Source organism: Anabrus simplex, chromosome 5 (assembly GCF_040414725.1).
Source record: "Anabrus simplex isolate iqAnaSimp1 chromosome 5, ASM4041472v1, whole genome shotgun sequence".
Classification (NCBI taxonomy): domain Eukaryota; kingdom Metazoa; phylum Arthropoda; class Insecta; order Orthoptera; family Tettigoniidae; genus Anabrus; species Anabrus simplex.
Genome location: NC_090269.1, coordinates 162,165,283 through 162,180,669, shown reverse-complemented (window position 1 = coordinate 162,180,669; position 15,387 = coordinate 162,165,283).

The following is a 15,387-nucleotide window of genomic DNA, read 5'->3' as shown; positions in this document are numbered from 1 at the left end:
CATGATAATTTTAAATGTGTTACGTAAGATATTAGAGATTTTAAAATATTGTCGGCATTTTGCCATGGATATGCTTTTGTGCCGCTGGTCTGTCAATTTCCCGATACCATTGTAATAATGGAAACCAGTGTTCGTCATCTGTGTGTACTAGGGTACGTGCTACAAGAACACAAGCACCGTGTGACCGAGTACTATTTACTACCTGTCGTACTTGAACATCGATCTGAAGTCAAGAGTTCCTCACCTTCATACGGCGACCAAGCCACTTCCACTACGAGCAGTGCTGGTCAGACGCAACTTAAGATCCCTCCATTACTGAATATAACTAATATCTCTACGTTAATGTGTAAATACAATTTCGTTTCATTCCATCACTATTGTACCTATATCTTCGCGAAGGATGCTGTGCATTCCATTGCATGAAGGACACTCCATCAATTCCTTTGCTGCACAGAAAACCAGAGAATTTCGGATACGATCTCGTCCTCTCGTCTCGTAAGCTCGGAAATATAACAATGGCTCTATAGTTTTCCCTGTAGCGTAGAAAATATAGGTACAGATTTTATTGTATATATTTTAAAATTCCAGCATGGTATGTTCGTTTTAATTTAGGCCTATTACTGTACACAATAATCTTTCACCACTACAGTGTTTCTTAAAGTTCTAACTTCACGCTTAAAGGAATAGTAGTACTTACATTGTTTACATGTAAGTTTATCAACTTAACTGTTCATTCGTCGTTATTATGTTATGTGCTGAACTATACTAGATGGCTCTAATATTAATAATAATAATAATAATAATCGTAATATGAAAGGTGAAACTGAGTAATAATGCGAAGAATAAGTATCAGACTCATCTAACGTCCCCAACATCATCAACCTTAGCTCAAAATGTCAGATCCAATGGAATTTCCCTCATAAGTTTTCTCTTACACCAGGCAGGGGATCCCGTTTGGGTTTACAGGCAGGTACAAATTCGGGAAGCGCAGTTTAATTCTATTTTTCTTGCTATTTATTTTACGTCGCACCGATACAGACAAATCTCATGGCGACAGCGGGATAGCATAGGGAAGGTGGCCTTTATTAAAGTAGAGTCTTGGTGTGAAAATGAGAAACGCTGAAATAGCCAGCAGTCTCTAATGAAGATGCATCTATGTATGTATATATGTATGTGTGTATTGACGTTTGTATTACCCGCATTGATCCAGTATAACTCAGCGAGCATACGAGAGATCCCGAGATTTTTACAGACATTTAAAAGACAAGGGTTGAGAACAACACAGAAAGATACAATTTAAGAGAGGCTTGATATTTATTTCACCATTTGCACCAATCAAGAACGACGATTTAACAAACACTGTCACATGTTAGACGTTGCTTGATCAACTCACGAATTTAGAAGTTTTTGTTGTTAATTAAATTACTGGATTTTCGATTACGATGACGTAACTGGAACATCCTGCAAAAAGAAATAAAATTATCAGGTAACACTATACTTTAGCAGCGCAAAAACAAAGAAATGAAAAATCTCCTTCCTATTCTTGAATACATGATCTACACAAATAAATTACCCCATGAATAGTCATTTCAACGTCATTAAACGTAATAACAGCTGCATTGTTGCATTAACAGTCAACTTTGTACAAGTGGTCTATAACCACGCTACTCATAAACCTGTTTTGTACGTTATATTGCAGTAGAAAGATATGTTTAAGTAGCCAACGGTTTTCTATGCGGATTTCACCTCATCTAAGCATCATAATAAATGTTGTTTGAATGAATATAGTCTCTCAACTGACTCAGGGTACTGATTAACAAACACATTTTAATATTTGAGTCCAAAAATCCATGAATAATTAATATCTGAATATTTGAGTTAACTAAGACTTTAAATAAGCTTTAGAAAACGTTAATAAGTCATTCTAGACTTCTACATTTTAATATCGGAACTTGCGATCATTTCTCGCAATCGGTCTAATTATTTTAACAAATATGACAGACATGTACTTTACACTTGATATTTTACATTATATAACATTCCCTTTCATGTACTTGCTCACATTTAGGAAAATTTTCGATCATATTCAGTTCAAACGAATTCACTTAATAAATGGATTAATCTTGCCGCTAATCATTGCATTAAACAACAAACAACAATTCTCATTAAGACAACAAAAGCACTGACAACGGCGGAATAATCTGGCACTCTGCGACGAACACGAGGTCATATTAGGAATCACGTTTCAAATAAATGACACTGAAAAATATTTCTGACTACAGCGACATATATTCCATGCACTCAGGATACTCGAAATTTATTTACGAGGTTTAATTGGAATCCTAGTCATCCTATTTAGTCCTGAATTTTATGGGGAAGCGAAGGTTAGATTGCATCGACGGATAACCTACTATTAAATTCTACACTTCCAACAAATGACGTATTACCTGTGATTAAACACGAACTATATCTTAATTTAATCTTCCTCTGAAATTACAACGACAATATATACCAAAATCATTTTATCATTCAGAATAGTGGGTAGAAACAGTAAATATGATTCTTCTCTACCACGTGGCCACTGAGTGTCTAGAAAATTTATTATTATTCAAATGCTGTAAAACTTTTCAACGAGTGCCCCACTCTCATCGAAACGCATTGTATAACATTACTAATGCGTCCTAAAATTACACATTTACCCGCATGCTTACCATTTTCCAGGTAAATATTTCTACAGCTGAGCACAAATTCATTTTATTACACATGATCCTGTTTACTTTCTCTTATCACTCACGACCTTTATATCTCATTTTAACCCGATTTCCATTTGTTTGTATTATTATTCTTGATTTTTAAATCTACCATAGACGTCTGAAATACACGTTACTAGAAGATGACATGGATTTCAAGCTCTCGTGACAATGCAATGAATGAAGTACAACTACTCCGTCCTAGAATTTATTCCACAATGTATCACGAAATTCATAAATGGCTCATTAAATTCTCATTTATTCCCGACGCCAGTAAATGTATTATTTCTAAATTTTATACTGGGATGGTAGAACCCAATACACTTACTTTCAAATCTACCTGTACCTGGGTAAGAATGAAGTAAGAATATGCTTCAAATCCAGAACTAACTAATGGAACTAAAACTCTACTGAAGACGATCGTTAAATTTTCTAAATAGATGGACAGATAACATCAAAATTGTGTACACATCTTTAGTGATGAAACTCGATCACCGTTTGCGGTCTGCTAAGTTCCTTTCACATTCATCTTCCTCCCTTCGATGCTGGTCGTGCTTACATGTTTAGTGTAACATGTTTGCAGTTGCGATGAAACACTTAGTTATTCAACGGTCCTCTTGGAATTAAAGGTGACGTTAGTAAGGATGGAACAATTGTTCACAATTCTTTGTCTGTCGTCCTCTTCCAGACGATTTTAATGTAAGGTGAATCTGTCAAACCAGAATTACGATAAGTTCGTGCCAGACCAGAATGAATATTTCGCACCTCAAGCGAACCTTAAATTAGTTATCTCTACGATGAACAGTTTGAGAATATTTTAATATAGAGAAGGTTCGGGCGGTTTTGTTAGGGTTAAATATCCCTTGGTATGAAGGTCTTGGTCTTACACTCATTACGATTGGTGTTTTCACTACATAGTTGATTCACATATTTGCTTCACTTCGCTTCAGTAACTGTTCCAACATCGCGCACACTCGGTAAGCACAAATGTAGCCTTAGTGGTGACAAGCATATCACGTGATCTCGCACACACTCCTGCTGCAGAGTGCGGAAAATAAAATCAAACATGACGGCGACTTAAACTCGCCGCAGCACGTAGCTGAATAGAGTTCATAACATATTCCCACTAATATCTTCAAAGTAACATGAAACATAGGAAACCGGGCGAGTTGGCCGTGCGCGTAGAGGCGCGCGGCTGTGAGCTTGCATCCGGGAGATAGTAGGTTCGAATCCCACTATCGGCAGCCCTAAAGATGGTTTTCCGTGCTTTCCCAATTTCACACCAGGCAAATGCTGGGGATGTACCTTAATTAAGACCACGGCCGCTTCCTTCCAACTCCTAGGCCTTTCCTATCCCATCGTCGCCATGAGACCTATCTGTGTCGGTGCAACGTAAAGCCCCTAGCAAAAAAAGAAACATAGGAATGACACCGACTATTAGGAAACACATAATTTTGTACACAGAAAGCACAATATTGATGGGAAAAGTATGCAAGTATGTATGTATGTATGTATGTATGTATGTATGTATGTATGTATGTATGTATGTATGTATGTATGTATGTATGTATGTATGTATGTATGTATGTATGTATGTATGTATGTATGTATGTATGTATGTATGTATGTATGTATGTATGTATAGTTCCCGTACTAGGTCTGCCGGTGAACAAGAGACACCCCAGGGGTGCTCAGTTCAACAGGACTGCTGACTTAATTGTACCGGGTGGTACACCTCCACTCCGCTAATTTAAAATGTGCGCCAGTTGAAACTCCTCTGCTGGAGGAAGTCTGAACTTTATCTAAGCTATTAATTCTCTACTTTCTCAGAAGATGTCACCACGTGGAAAATTTTGAGTTTTTGAACTGTGTCATTTTTGATGTGGTTTTGTTTCGCTTGAAGTAAGAAGTGTGAACTTTCTCTTCTAGAGGACACTACTGAAGATCAACAATAGTGCAACCTAGTGCGGAGTCAAAGAACTATTTTGTTGGAGAAATTTTTATTTCAAATGTTTGTTCTTTGCTAAATTTTTTTTCAGTCTTTGGTTAAATTGGCAATATTAACCCCTTCTTTCCCCTTGTTTTAAATCTAGCCGATCCCGAATTTCTTGAATTAATTTTCCACCAATTATGTGTTTCTTCTTAGTATTGTGTAGGGGGTTTATTGATCTACCAATAAAATCATCGCGGGAGGGTGTTTTCATTCCCCTAACGCCTAGAACCTTCTGCGAGAGTATTTAAACTGCTGATTTTAGGGTCTCCGGGCCACTTCTGTTCCATCTTTCAGTGTATAAAGTACATAGCAGGAGGCGGGAAGCGCCTCTTTCCTCGGCAGCGGTCATCAATAAGGTAATGGCCGATTAATAAATTCTTTCTTTGCTAGCTCAGCAGTTTAACTCTCGGGGCGGGTGCGAAGCGTTCCTCCATATAACCTTTTCCTAAAATGTAACGATCTTTTCTTCTACTCTCTTTTAAGCTGCATATTGGGATAGAGAGTGCTAACCCTCTCGAGCTCCCACTCACATTGTCTTGAGGTGAACTTATTTTCTCAACCTATTCTTCGTTAATGTAAAACAAATTGCCCTTTTCTAAAGTCACCTCGATAGTATGGGATTAGCCCTTGCATTAGTGGCCTAGAGCCAGATTAGGTTTTTAAAAACAAGTGTATTAGGAGTGCAAGATCGCCTCCTCTCAAATTGTTATTTTAGAGGTCATGTAATTGCCCATTTTTATTTAATAGACCTCAGTAGGTTGGGTATTTTACCCCTGTGTCTATGTCCAGTGAGGACAACTTGAAGGTGGAGATTGGTGTGGCCTGGGAGAGGCTTAAATTTTGAGAGCGAGTGGCGCTTTTGAAAATTGAGTGTTGTATGCCTCGTGGAGGCTTTTCTGTGTAATTTGGAGCAAGGGCTCCTAGGTATGAATGGGGTTTCCTGCCCCTCTGTTAAAACTCGTGTTTGGGGTAAAACTGAACTGATTGCCCAAGCAGTGTAAAATCAGGGCGCGAAGCCCAATTCCTGTAAATATTGTAACTACCCTTTTGATTTGCTACTTTGTACCTGCCATGCTTCTTATTTCTTTGTTTTTGAAAAGAAAATATAACCTTGTTAAATTTTAAATTAATTTTGCTTTCGTAGCTGGAGACCTATTCACACCCGCACCTTCTTTCACCTCTACCTACCACGGAAAACTCCGTAACAAGTGGTAGCAGAGCGTGGTTGAATGGGTCTCAATTTAGCCCCTTTTGACGGCTAAACATTGTTTGTTCCGAACTCTAACTATTTTCCCAGTTGCTGGAATTTTTTGAGTTTTTCAAAATTGTTCTGTCACCATGCCCGGCCCTCGCGATGTTCTCCATCTTAACTATTTGCGCAAGGAGGAGTTGATCTATGAATTGACTATTAGAAATGTACAATCTGGAGGCACGGTTGCAGTAGACACAAACAAGCTTAGAGAGTCCCTAGATTTGCCCATTTCCATCCCCAATTTGGGAGAGAAAGAAATTGACGACTCTCTTTCCACGATCACGGAGAATATTACTGGGCTAGCATCGGTAGTTAGTTTTTTTGATGAAAATGATCCTTCTCCTAATCAAATTAAGCGTGTGCAAGCTAGGCTATATCATTTTTCGAATAGGGTTAACGATCTGTTGTCTCTAAATTTGAATGACGTTCAGAAGAAGGAAGCTAGTACGCTGCTTGAAAATATGTCTGAATTATCCAGCAAGGTCACTCAATTGTTAACAGGGGAGGTTCCTCCCAAAAGCGATCTACCCACCACAGTGAATGCAGGTAGTGAGGAAGCGCCTCCCAAGGGAGAAGTTAATAGGATAACCGTTGCTGCTCAAACTATCCCTGCTCCATTGGACAACGAATCTGAACGTCGTGCATCATTGAGTAACATCCGTTCTGAATTAACTTCCTTGCCATTGAAACCTTTACCTACTATGTCACCCGGGTTTAGCAGCTTGCCTCATCCATTGGCAATGTTGCTCAGAGGTATCTCTAAGTTTTCCGTTAATACCACCAGTGATGTAATTTCTTTTTTAAGATTTCTAGTTGAATTTCAGGATCATGCCCTTGTGTTTTCTCTTTCTCCATGTCAAATTTTGCAAATTATCTATCCGTATGCTATTGGTATTCTCTCAGATAAAATCGTAAGAGCCATTGCCGAGCAATCATCTATTGAGGATTTCCATGCCCATTTGCTAGGTAACTTCATCCCGGCTAGGGCCAGGTCCTCCCTTATTCAGAAGTACTATTACCGTGTACAACGCTTGGATGAAAACTTGGCTGATTTCATACAGGACACTAAGTTTTATACTAGGGTGTTTGCTCTTCATTTCCCTGAGGATCAGATTGTACAAGCTATTGTGGAAGGGATTTCACCACCCTACAGGTCATATTTGTGTTTCGCGGCGTGCCCGCAAACTTTCTCTGAACTTGAAGCATTGGCCGTCTCAGCGGAAGGAGTTAGATACGCCGATTCTTTGCGTGTCGCGAAAGAACCCCCGCCTTCCTTTAGTAATACTCGGCCTCCACCTCGCCGACCAGTCAATCCCCGTAAATGTTATGCTTGCGGGTCGCCTGACCATCTGCGCAACAAGTGTCCACTGATCAAGTCAAGTGGGACAAGGAATGGAGCCGGGTCATCACAAGGCTGTTTTAAATGTGGGGCTTTCTCACATATCGCCAAGAATTGTCCCAATTCGAATAGCACCCCCTCCTGCTCAACTTCTGGTGCAAATTCCACCTATGCCAATAATAAAAAGTGACTAGTGGCTTCGGCTGAGTCGACTAATCCATCTTCCCGAGACTCAGCCCCTGGTAAACAGGTCGAAAATTCAGGGAAAATTCAGTCCTCAAATTCATCTTTTGAATGCCCCAAAGAATGTCTTAGGATTGCGGCGGATACTCCCGCACCCGTACCTTTTCTCAAAATTGAGTTAATAATGAGCCTATAACAGCTCTATTAGATTCCGGCAGTGTTTGTTCTATTATTTCGGCTGATTGGTATTCAAAATTGTAATCTGTTTGTAAGCTTCCTAACTATTGTTTGTCGGCGATCCAATACGTTTCGGCTAATTCCTCTCCATTAGAAATTCTCGGTTCCTTATATGTCAAAATTCGTATTTTTCAATTCACATGGAAAGTTAAATTCTTTGTGGCCAAGCATTTGTCTTGTCCCATTATATTGGGAGCGGACTTTATTTCTCACACTGGTCTTGTGCTCGATCTTCAGAGTAGGTTTTGCACTTTCAAATTTGCCTCTAATTGTAATATCCCTCTATTAAAGTGTAATTCTGCATCATGTTCTTCTATTTCGCCTACCCAGGATGAGATGTTGTTAGACCTTAGACATCTACCTGAGGAACGGGCTGATAGTATTCGCAAATTGTGTCAGTCGTTTCCCGAGGTGTTCTCTGATACTCTTGGTGTTACTGATCTTATTGAATACAAAATTGAGGTCACGGATTCGATTCCTGTCCGTTTTCCACCTTATAGGCTATCCCCACCTAAAATGAAGGCTCTAAAGGAAATCATCGATCAGATGTTGAAGGACGGTATTATTAGGCCCTCTAAGTCAGCGTATTCTTCGCCTATTTTTTTAGTCCCGAAACCCCAAGGAGGCTTCAGGCCTGTCATTGATTATAGGGCTCTCAATCGGAAGGTGGTGTTACAATCTGTGCCCCTTCCTGACCTTCATTCTTGTTTTTCATGGTTTCGTAAGGCCAAGTTCTTTACTATCTTGAACTTGAATCAGGCCTACAATCAAATTCCCCATGCCGAAGAGTCTAAACACCTTACAGCGTTTGCCACGGACTGGAATTTATATGAATACAACCGCGTGCTTTTCGGGCTCCCCACGGGAGCAGCTGTACTCACTAGGCTACTAGATAGGGTCTTCTCCGACATCAAATTTGAGTACTTATACCACTACTTGGATGATGTCGTCGTATTTTCAGAGACTTTTGAAGAGCATCTAGATCATCTGCGAGAAGTTCTTGATCGCCTTCGTAAGGCTGGGTTAACTGTTAAGTTGTCCAAGGTTGCCTTTGCGAAGCCCTCTATGTCTTTCCTAGGGCATATTGTGTCACCGGATGGTGTAGCAGTCGATCATTCTAGAACACAGGCCATCCGTGATTTTAAACCTCCCAAGGACATTAAAGGTATCGCCAGGTTCATTGGTATGGTGAATTTCTTCAGGAAGTTTATTCCTAACTTCGCTAATAGAGCAGCGCCTTTAAACCTTCTTCGTAGGAAAGGCATCAAATTCGAGTGGGGACCTTCTCAACAAGCCGCTTTTGAAGACCTTAAATTAGCTCTTTGTAATGCCCCTGTACTTGCTATGCCTGATTTCTCGAAGAAATTCATTGTCCAAACCGACGCATCGTCGTCAGCGGTAGCTGCAGTCCTTCTTCAAGAGACTGAACTAGGGAGGCGCCCCATCGCCTATGCGTCTAGGACATTGTCGGCTCAAGAAGCCAAGTATTCCATCTATGAGCTCGAAGGTTTGGCAGTCTTATTCGCCTTAGAGAAGTTCCGTCTCTATCTGGAACATGTCAAATTCGACCTGGAGACAGATAATCAAGCCTTAAGCTGGGTCTTAGGTAGGCCGCGTCGTACTGGTCTTTTAGCCCGCTGGGCCATCCGTATTTCTGCCTTCCAGTTTGATATTAGACATATCAGAGGTACCGAAAATGTTGTTGCTGATGGACTCAGCCGTATGTTTTCTAACGACGTCGAGACCCACGAACCGGTCCACTGTTCATCACCTTCCGAGTCCATACTATCTAAGGTTAATGCCATCCTAACAGATGCTCCCATGCTCTTTAGGGATATCGAGAAATACCAACGTGAAGATCCGACGCTGGCTCCGATAATGGAAACCCTTTCTTCTGGGGAACATGTTGTCCCTTATGTTCTGAGGAATGGTGTTCTATGTTGCCCTTCGAGGCATGATAAGATGATGAAAGTTGTTGTTCCAGCGGTTCTTGTACCTATGATCTTCATGTATTATCATGAAACCCCATTAGGAGGGCATCTTGGTATCTTTAAAACTCGTGAAAAGATTCGTGAAATGTTCATCTGGAAAGGTATGGACGGTGAAATCCGTGAACTAGTAAAGGCTTGTAAATCCTGTTTGCTTAGTAAACCGACCATGTCCACCAAGGTAGGCCTCTTGTCTTCTCAGCAAGCGTCGCGCCCCATGGAACGCCTGTATATTGATTATGTAGGACCATTCCCCCAGTCAAAGGGTAATGCCAACAAGTTCATCCTTGTGTGTGTAAATGGTTTTACCAGATTTTCTTGGTTATTTCCGACTAAGCTGGCTACCGCTCAGTCTACCATTACTTGCTTAAATTCTATTTTTGCTTCTTTTGGTCCGTGCCAATATATTGTATCTGATAATGCTAAGGCTTTTACATCTAACTTATTTCGTAAATTCTGTTTTGACTTATCCATCTCTCATGTAACTACTTCTGCTTATTACCCTCAACCATCTCTGGCTGAACGGGTTAATCGTAATCTCAGGTCCGCACTTATTGCCTATCATCATGAAGATCATTCCAGGTGGGACACGTCCCTGCATTGGTTAGCTTTTGCTTTGAATTCGGCGGTTCATGAATCACATAAATTTACTCCAGCTTCCTTGATGTTCAAGTTTGTTCCCAACACGCCGCTCTCTAACCTATGGTCTCTGAGTGACATTCTACCCGAGACAATAGATCCGGATAGTATTAAAGATCTTTGGAAGAAGGCGAAAGCCAATCTTAAGGTATCTCATGAAAAGGTTAGGGAAAAGTATGATCGTGGACGGAGACCCACCACTTTGAAGGTAGGTGACCAGGTGATGGTCAAGAATTTTGTTCCCGCGGGCAAGCTTGCCCCCAGATTTCATGGGCCATGCATCATTCTCGATTTTCTTACGCCGGTTACATTGTTAGTAAGCAATCCAGCCACCGAGAGGATATTTAGGGTTCACCTGTCCCAGGTGAAACCGGTGTAAATTTTGTGTCAACTTGCTTCATATAATTTGATAGGAATATGAAGGTTATATTTTTTTTTTGAGTTCCACTCTTAAGGCATTCTGCTCCTTCTATTTTATTTTATATGTAAGCATTTCTGTGAAACCTCCCCCGATTTGTTAAACTGCCATCCTGTCCTTACCACGGCCATTACCACGCTCCCGTCTCCTGCTCCACTACACACAGTGGCTGGCTTAGATGAAATGCCATGGATATCTGCACGCCGCTGGCCCCTCAATCTCTCTACATGCCTGTGCCCTCAAAAGAAACATGATGGTCCAACACAATTCTGCCGCCTAGCTTTAATGTTTCAGTGCCCCCGCAGCCGCGCGGCGCCGCGCCGCAACTGGGTTTGAGGAAGGGCTCCCTCGGCCCCAGCGAGGACGACGTGTGCACGGCGAGCCGGAGCTCTCCTGCCGGCCAAGGCTGATGTGCGGCGCACGACCTGCTACTTGCCCGCAGCCTGTATTTGTTCACCGCGGGCGCGGCGTGTTTCAACACCTCTGCTCCCCTCATAGTGCGGGCGAGCGGTATCTCAGGGTACTTGAGGGGTCCGAGCGGCCTCCTTTGGACGCAAGCTGCAACGGCCGGTCTGGCCATCCAACTTCATCAACCTCAACTACATGGACAGTTACGATAAGCAATGACTACACTCGGGAATTCAACAGCAATATTTGGTGGACATTGCAAAATTTTTCATCACTTTTAAGTATTAAAAGTTTATCCTCAGAATTCTACTTCTACAAACTTAAAAACTATTCTTCATCTGCAACAACAAATTTTTGAAACTAAATCAAACCAAATTAAGAAAATCTTATAATTTTTTTTTTTTTGGCAATTAATCTCCATATCTACATCAAAACTTGGACCTTGTTTTCAAACAATTTCATGTGTCACCCCGGGAGGAACTTTTGGGGGGGGGAGGTCTGTACCGGGCGGTACACCTCCACTCCGCTAATTTAAAATGTGCGCCAGTTGAAACTCCTCTGCTGGAGGAAGTCTGAACTTTATCTACGCTATTAATTCTCTACTTTCTCAGAAGATGTCACCACGTGGAAAATTTTGAGTTTTTGAACTGTGTCATTTTTGATGTGGTTTTGTTTCGCTTGAAGTAAGAAGTGTGAACTTTCTCTTCTAGAGGACACTACTGAAGATCAACAATAGTGCAAACTAGTGCGGAGTCAAAGAACTATTTTGTTGGAGAAATTTTTATTTCAAATGTTTGTTCTTTGCTAAAATTTTTTCAGTCTTTGGTTAAATTGGCAATATTAACCCCTTCTTTCCCCTTGTTTTAAATCTAGCCTATCCCGAATTTCTTGAATTAATTTTCCACCAATTATGTGTTTCTTCTTAGTATTGTGTAGGGGGTTTATTGATCTACCAATAAAATCATCGCGGGAGGGTGTTTTCATTCCCCTAACGCCTAGAACCTTCTGCGAGAGTATTTAAACTGCTGATTTTAGGGTCTCCGGGTCACTTCTGTTCCATCTTTCAGTGTATCAAGTACATAGCAGGAGGCGGGAAGCGCCTCTTTCCTCGGCAGCGGTCATCAATAAAGTAATGTCCGATTAATAAATTCTTTCTTTGCTAGCTCAGCAGTTTAACTCTCGGGGCGGGTGCGAAGCGTTCCTCCATGTAACCTTTTCCTAAAATGTAACGATCTTTTCTTCTATTCTCTTTTATGCTGCATATTGGGATAGAGAGTGCTAACCCTCTCGAGCTCCCACTCACATTGTCTTGAGGTGAACTTATTTTCTCAACCTATTCTTCGTTAATGTAAAACAAATTGCTCTTTTCTAAAGTCACCTCGATAGTATGGGATTAGCCCTTGCATTAGTGGCCTAGAGCCAGATTAGGTTTTTAAAAACAAGTGTATTAGGAGTGCAAGATCGCCTCCTCTCAAATTGTTATTTTAGAGGTCATGTAATTGCCCATTTTTATTTAATAGACCTCAGTAGGTTGGGTATTTTACCCCTGTGTCTATGTCCAGTGAGGACAACTTGAAGGTGGAGTTTGGTGTGGCCTGGGAGAGGCTTAAATTTTGAGAGCGAGTGGCGCTTTTGAAAATTGAGTGTTGTATGCCTCGTGGAGGCTTTTCTGTGTAATTTGGAGCAAGGGCTCCTAGGTATGTATGGGGTTTTCTGCCCCTCTGTTAAAACTCGTGTTTGGGGTAAAACTGAACTGATTGCCCAAGCAGTGTAAAATCAGGGCGCGAAGCCCAATTCCTGTAAATATTGTAACTACCCTTTTGATTTGCTACTTTGTACCTGCCATGCTTGTTATTTCTTTGTTTTTGAAAAGAAAATATAACCTTGTTAAATTTTAAATTAATTTTGCTTTCGTAGCTGGAGACCTATTCACACCCGCACCTTCTTTCACCTCTACCTACCACGGGAAACTCCGTAACGTAAAGCCCCTAGCAAAAAAAGAAACATAGGAATGACACCGACTATTAGGAAAGACATAATTTTGTACACAGAAAGCACAATATTGATGGGAAAAGTATGCAAGTATGTATGTATGTATGTATGTATGTATGTATGTATGTATGTATGTATGTATGTATGTATGTATGTATGTATGTATGTATGTATGTATGTATAGTTCCCGTACTAGGTCTGCCGGTGAACAAGAGACACCCCAGGGGTGCTCAGTTCAACAGGACTGCTGACTTAATAAATGCAAAAGGCAGGATTGACATAAGGTTCGGAAAATAAGAATGTTTTAAGTATAGAGGACATATAACACTTTTATTCAAATAAAATATTTGCCATCCTGACATCTATGATGATGAAAATGATCGCTACGTTACGTTAATTTACTACTGATCTTGATGTGACAAAAAAATACTAACAAATGGGATGGTTCACGTAACTTAATTTTCCCTACTATTCTAACGGAGTGTTGAATGTAACATTATTTTTTTCTGTTCGAAAATGATCATTTAGTAATTTAAAATTTAATATATTTGAAAAATGAGTCGTTGCGTAGAATTCCTCGAAAAATATGAAAAATGTATTAAATTTTAATGGAATGTATAAGAGAAAATATGCAAGATTAGCAAGTTTACTACTTTGACAAAATATTAGTGAAATTCTGTTCATCAAATTTTTCTTAACATCTAAATAAAATTTGAATTTGCCTTTGTTTTCTGAACGTTAATTCGAGACGTCGAATATATCTGTTCACGTCTTCCCACTTATCTCCTCGTGAGAACTAACAACCAAACTTATTCTAGGTTGGTCATTATATGAACAAAAATTAGCATCATGACTCCATGGAAAAGTCAATAAATAGAAAAAATATTTCCTCAAGGTGGAAATCCTGTCCACACAATAAATTAACACCATCAAAGTGTCACACATCACCACAACACATATGCACATAAAATAAATGCCTTAACACTAGAAAATCTACTACATCTACGACTAGCTATTGAAAAATGCCAAAGAAAGAAAGATCTACAATATATACACGTCACATTCGGGTACTAATCACTATCACCACTCTCCCATTTTCTCGTTCCAAAATATCAAAAATATAAGGTCGCCACGTGAGTACGAAATATGACATCGAAAAGTGAGTTCGCCTGGTTACGAACTGTAACATTATTAGGATATTCAATTGAGTATCTATTTTCCAGACCTAAGGTCCTCCAGTAAGATTGACACGTACCCTTCAACTTAGAATCACTGACTTTCATGAGCATTATTAGGATATTATCCTGCATTATGGAGTACGTCGATCAACATGGACTTATCCTTATCATCAGAAGACATTACTACATTGACTACACCTCGTATAATCTCGAAGATTCAATATTTCCATTATACCATGATCAACATCACGTATAAAAATATCATTACATTAACACGTGAAAATTCAATATTACAAATACTCCTATCGCACGTACCAATCCCGCATAAATTACACATACAGTAAACATCACAATGATGACAATAACTCATTGTAACCACTTATCACGCAATGTGTAGTCAGGAAAATTATAAGAACCTGTTATCGTCACAAAACAAGTTTTATCCTCATTAAATTTGTCTCGATAATTAACTAATCCATTAGTAATCACATACCACAACGCATGTAATCTAAATAAATCCATACTCTCGATTCGGAATTAATATCCTGGTGACAAGCTATCGTAACCACGAGGTACGAGCATAAGTCCAATTTATTATGAAAATGTTAAAAATATTGGGAAAATATTACCTCGATAAATTCATCTAACACAGATTAACTCACTATCATAATGAAATTCGTACAATGAGATAGGATGATAAAACATGGATAACTTCAACTGATCTATTATCTTCGAACTCAACAACACGTGGTCATGAATCAAGCAAGTATGCAAATTAAGCTACAAGTCCTATCTCACACGTAAGAAATAACCAGTGAAACACCGTGAAAAAAATTAACTAGATATTATAGACCAAATTCAAAGAAAGATTAAGAGTAGAAATATAGAGCTACATAGAACAGATATAAATAAGACGTTCTCGACTTAACTTATTTTGTTGTCTTCATGTCGAAGATCTGAGGTCCTCAATCAGAAATTCTAAGGCTGAAGTCTTTTCATTTCTCCGCTGC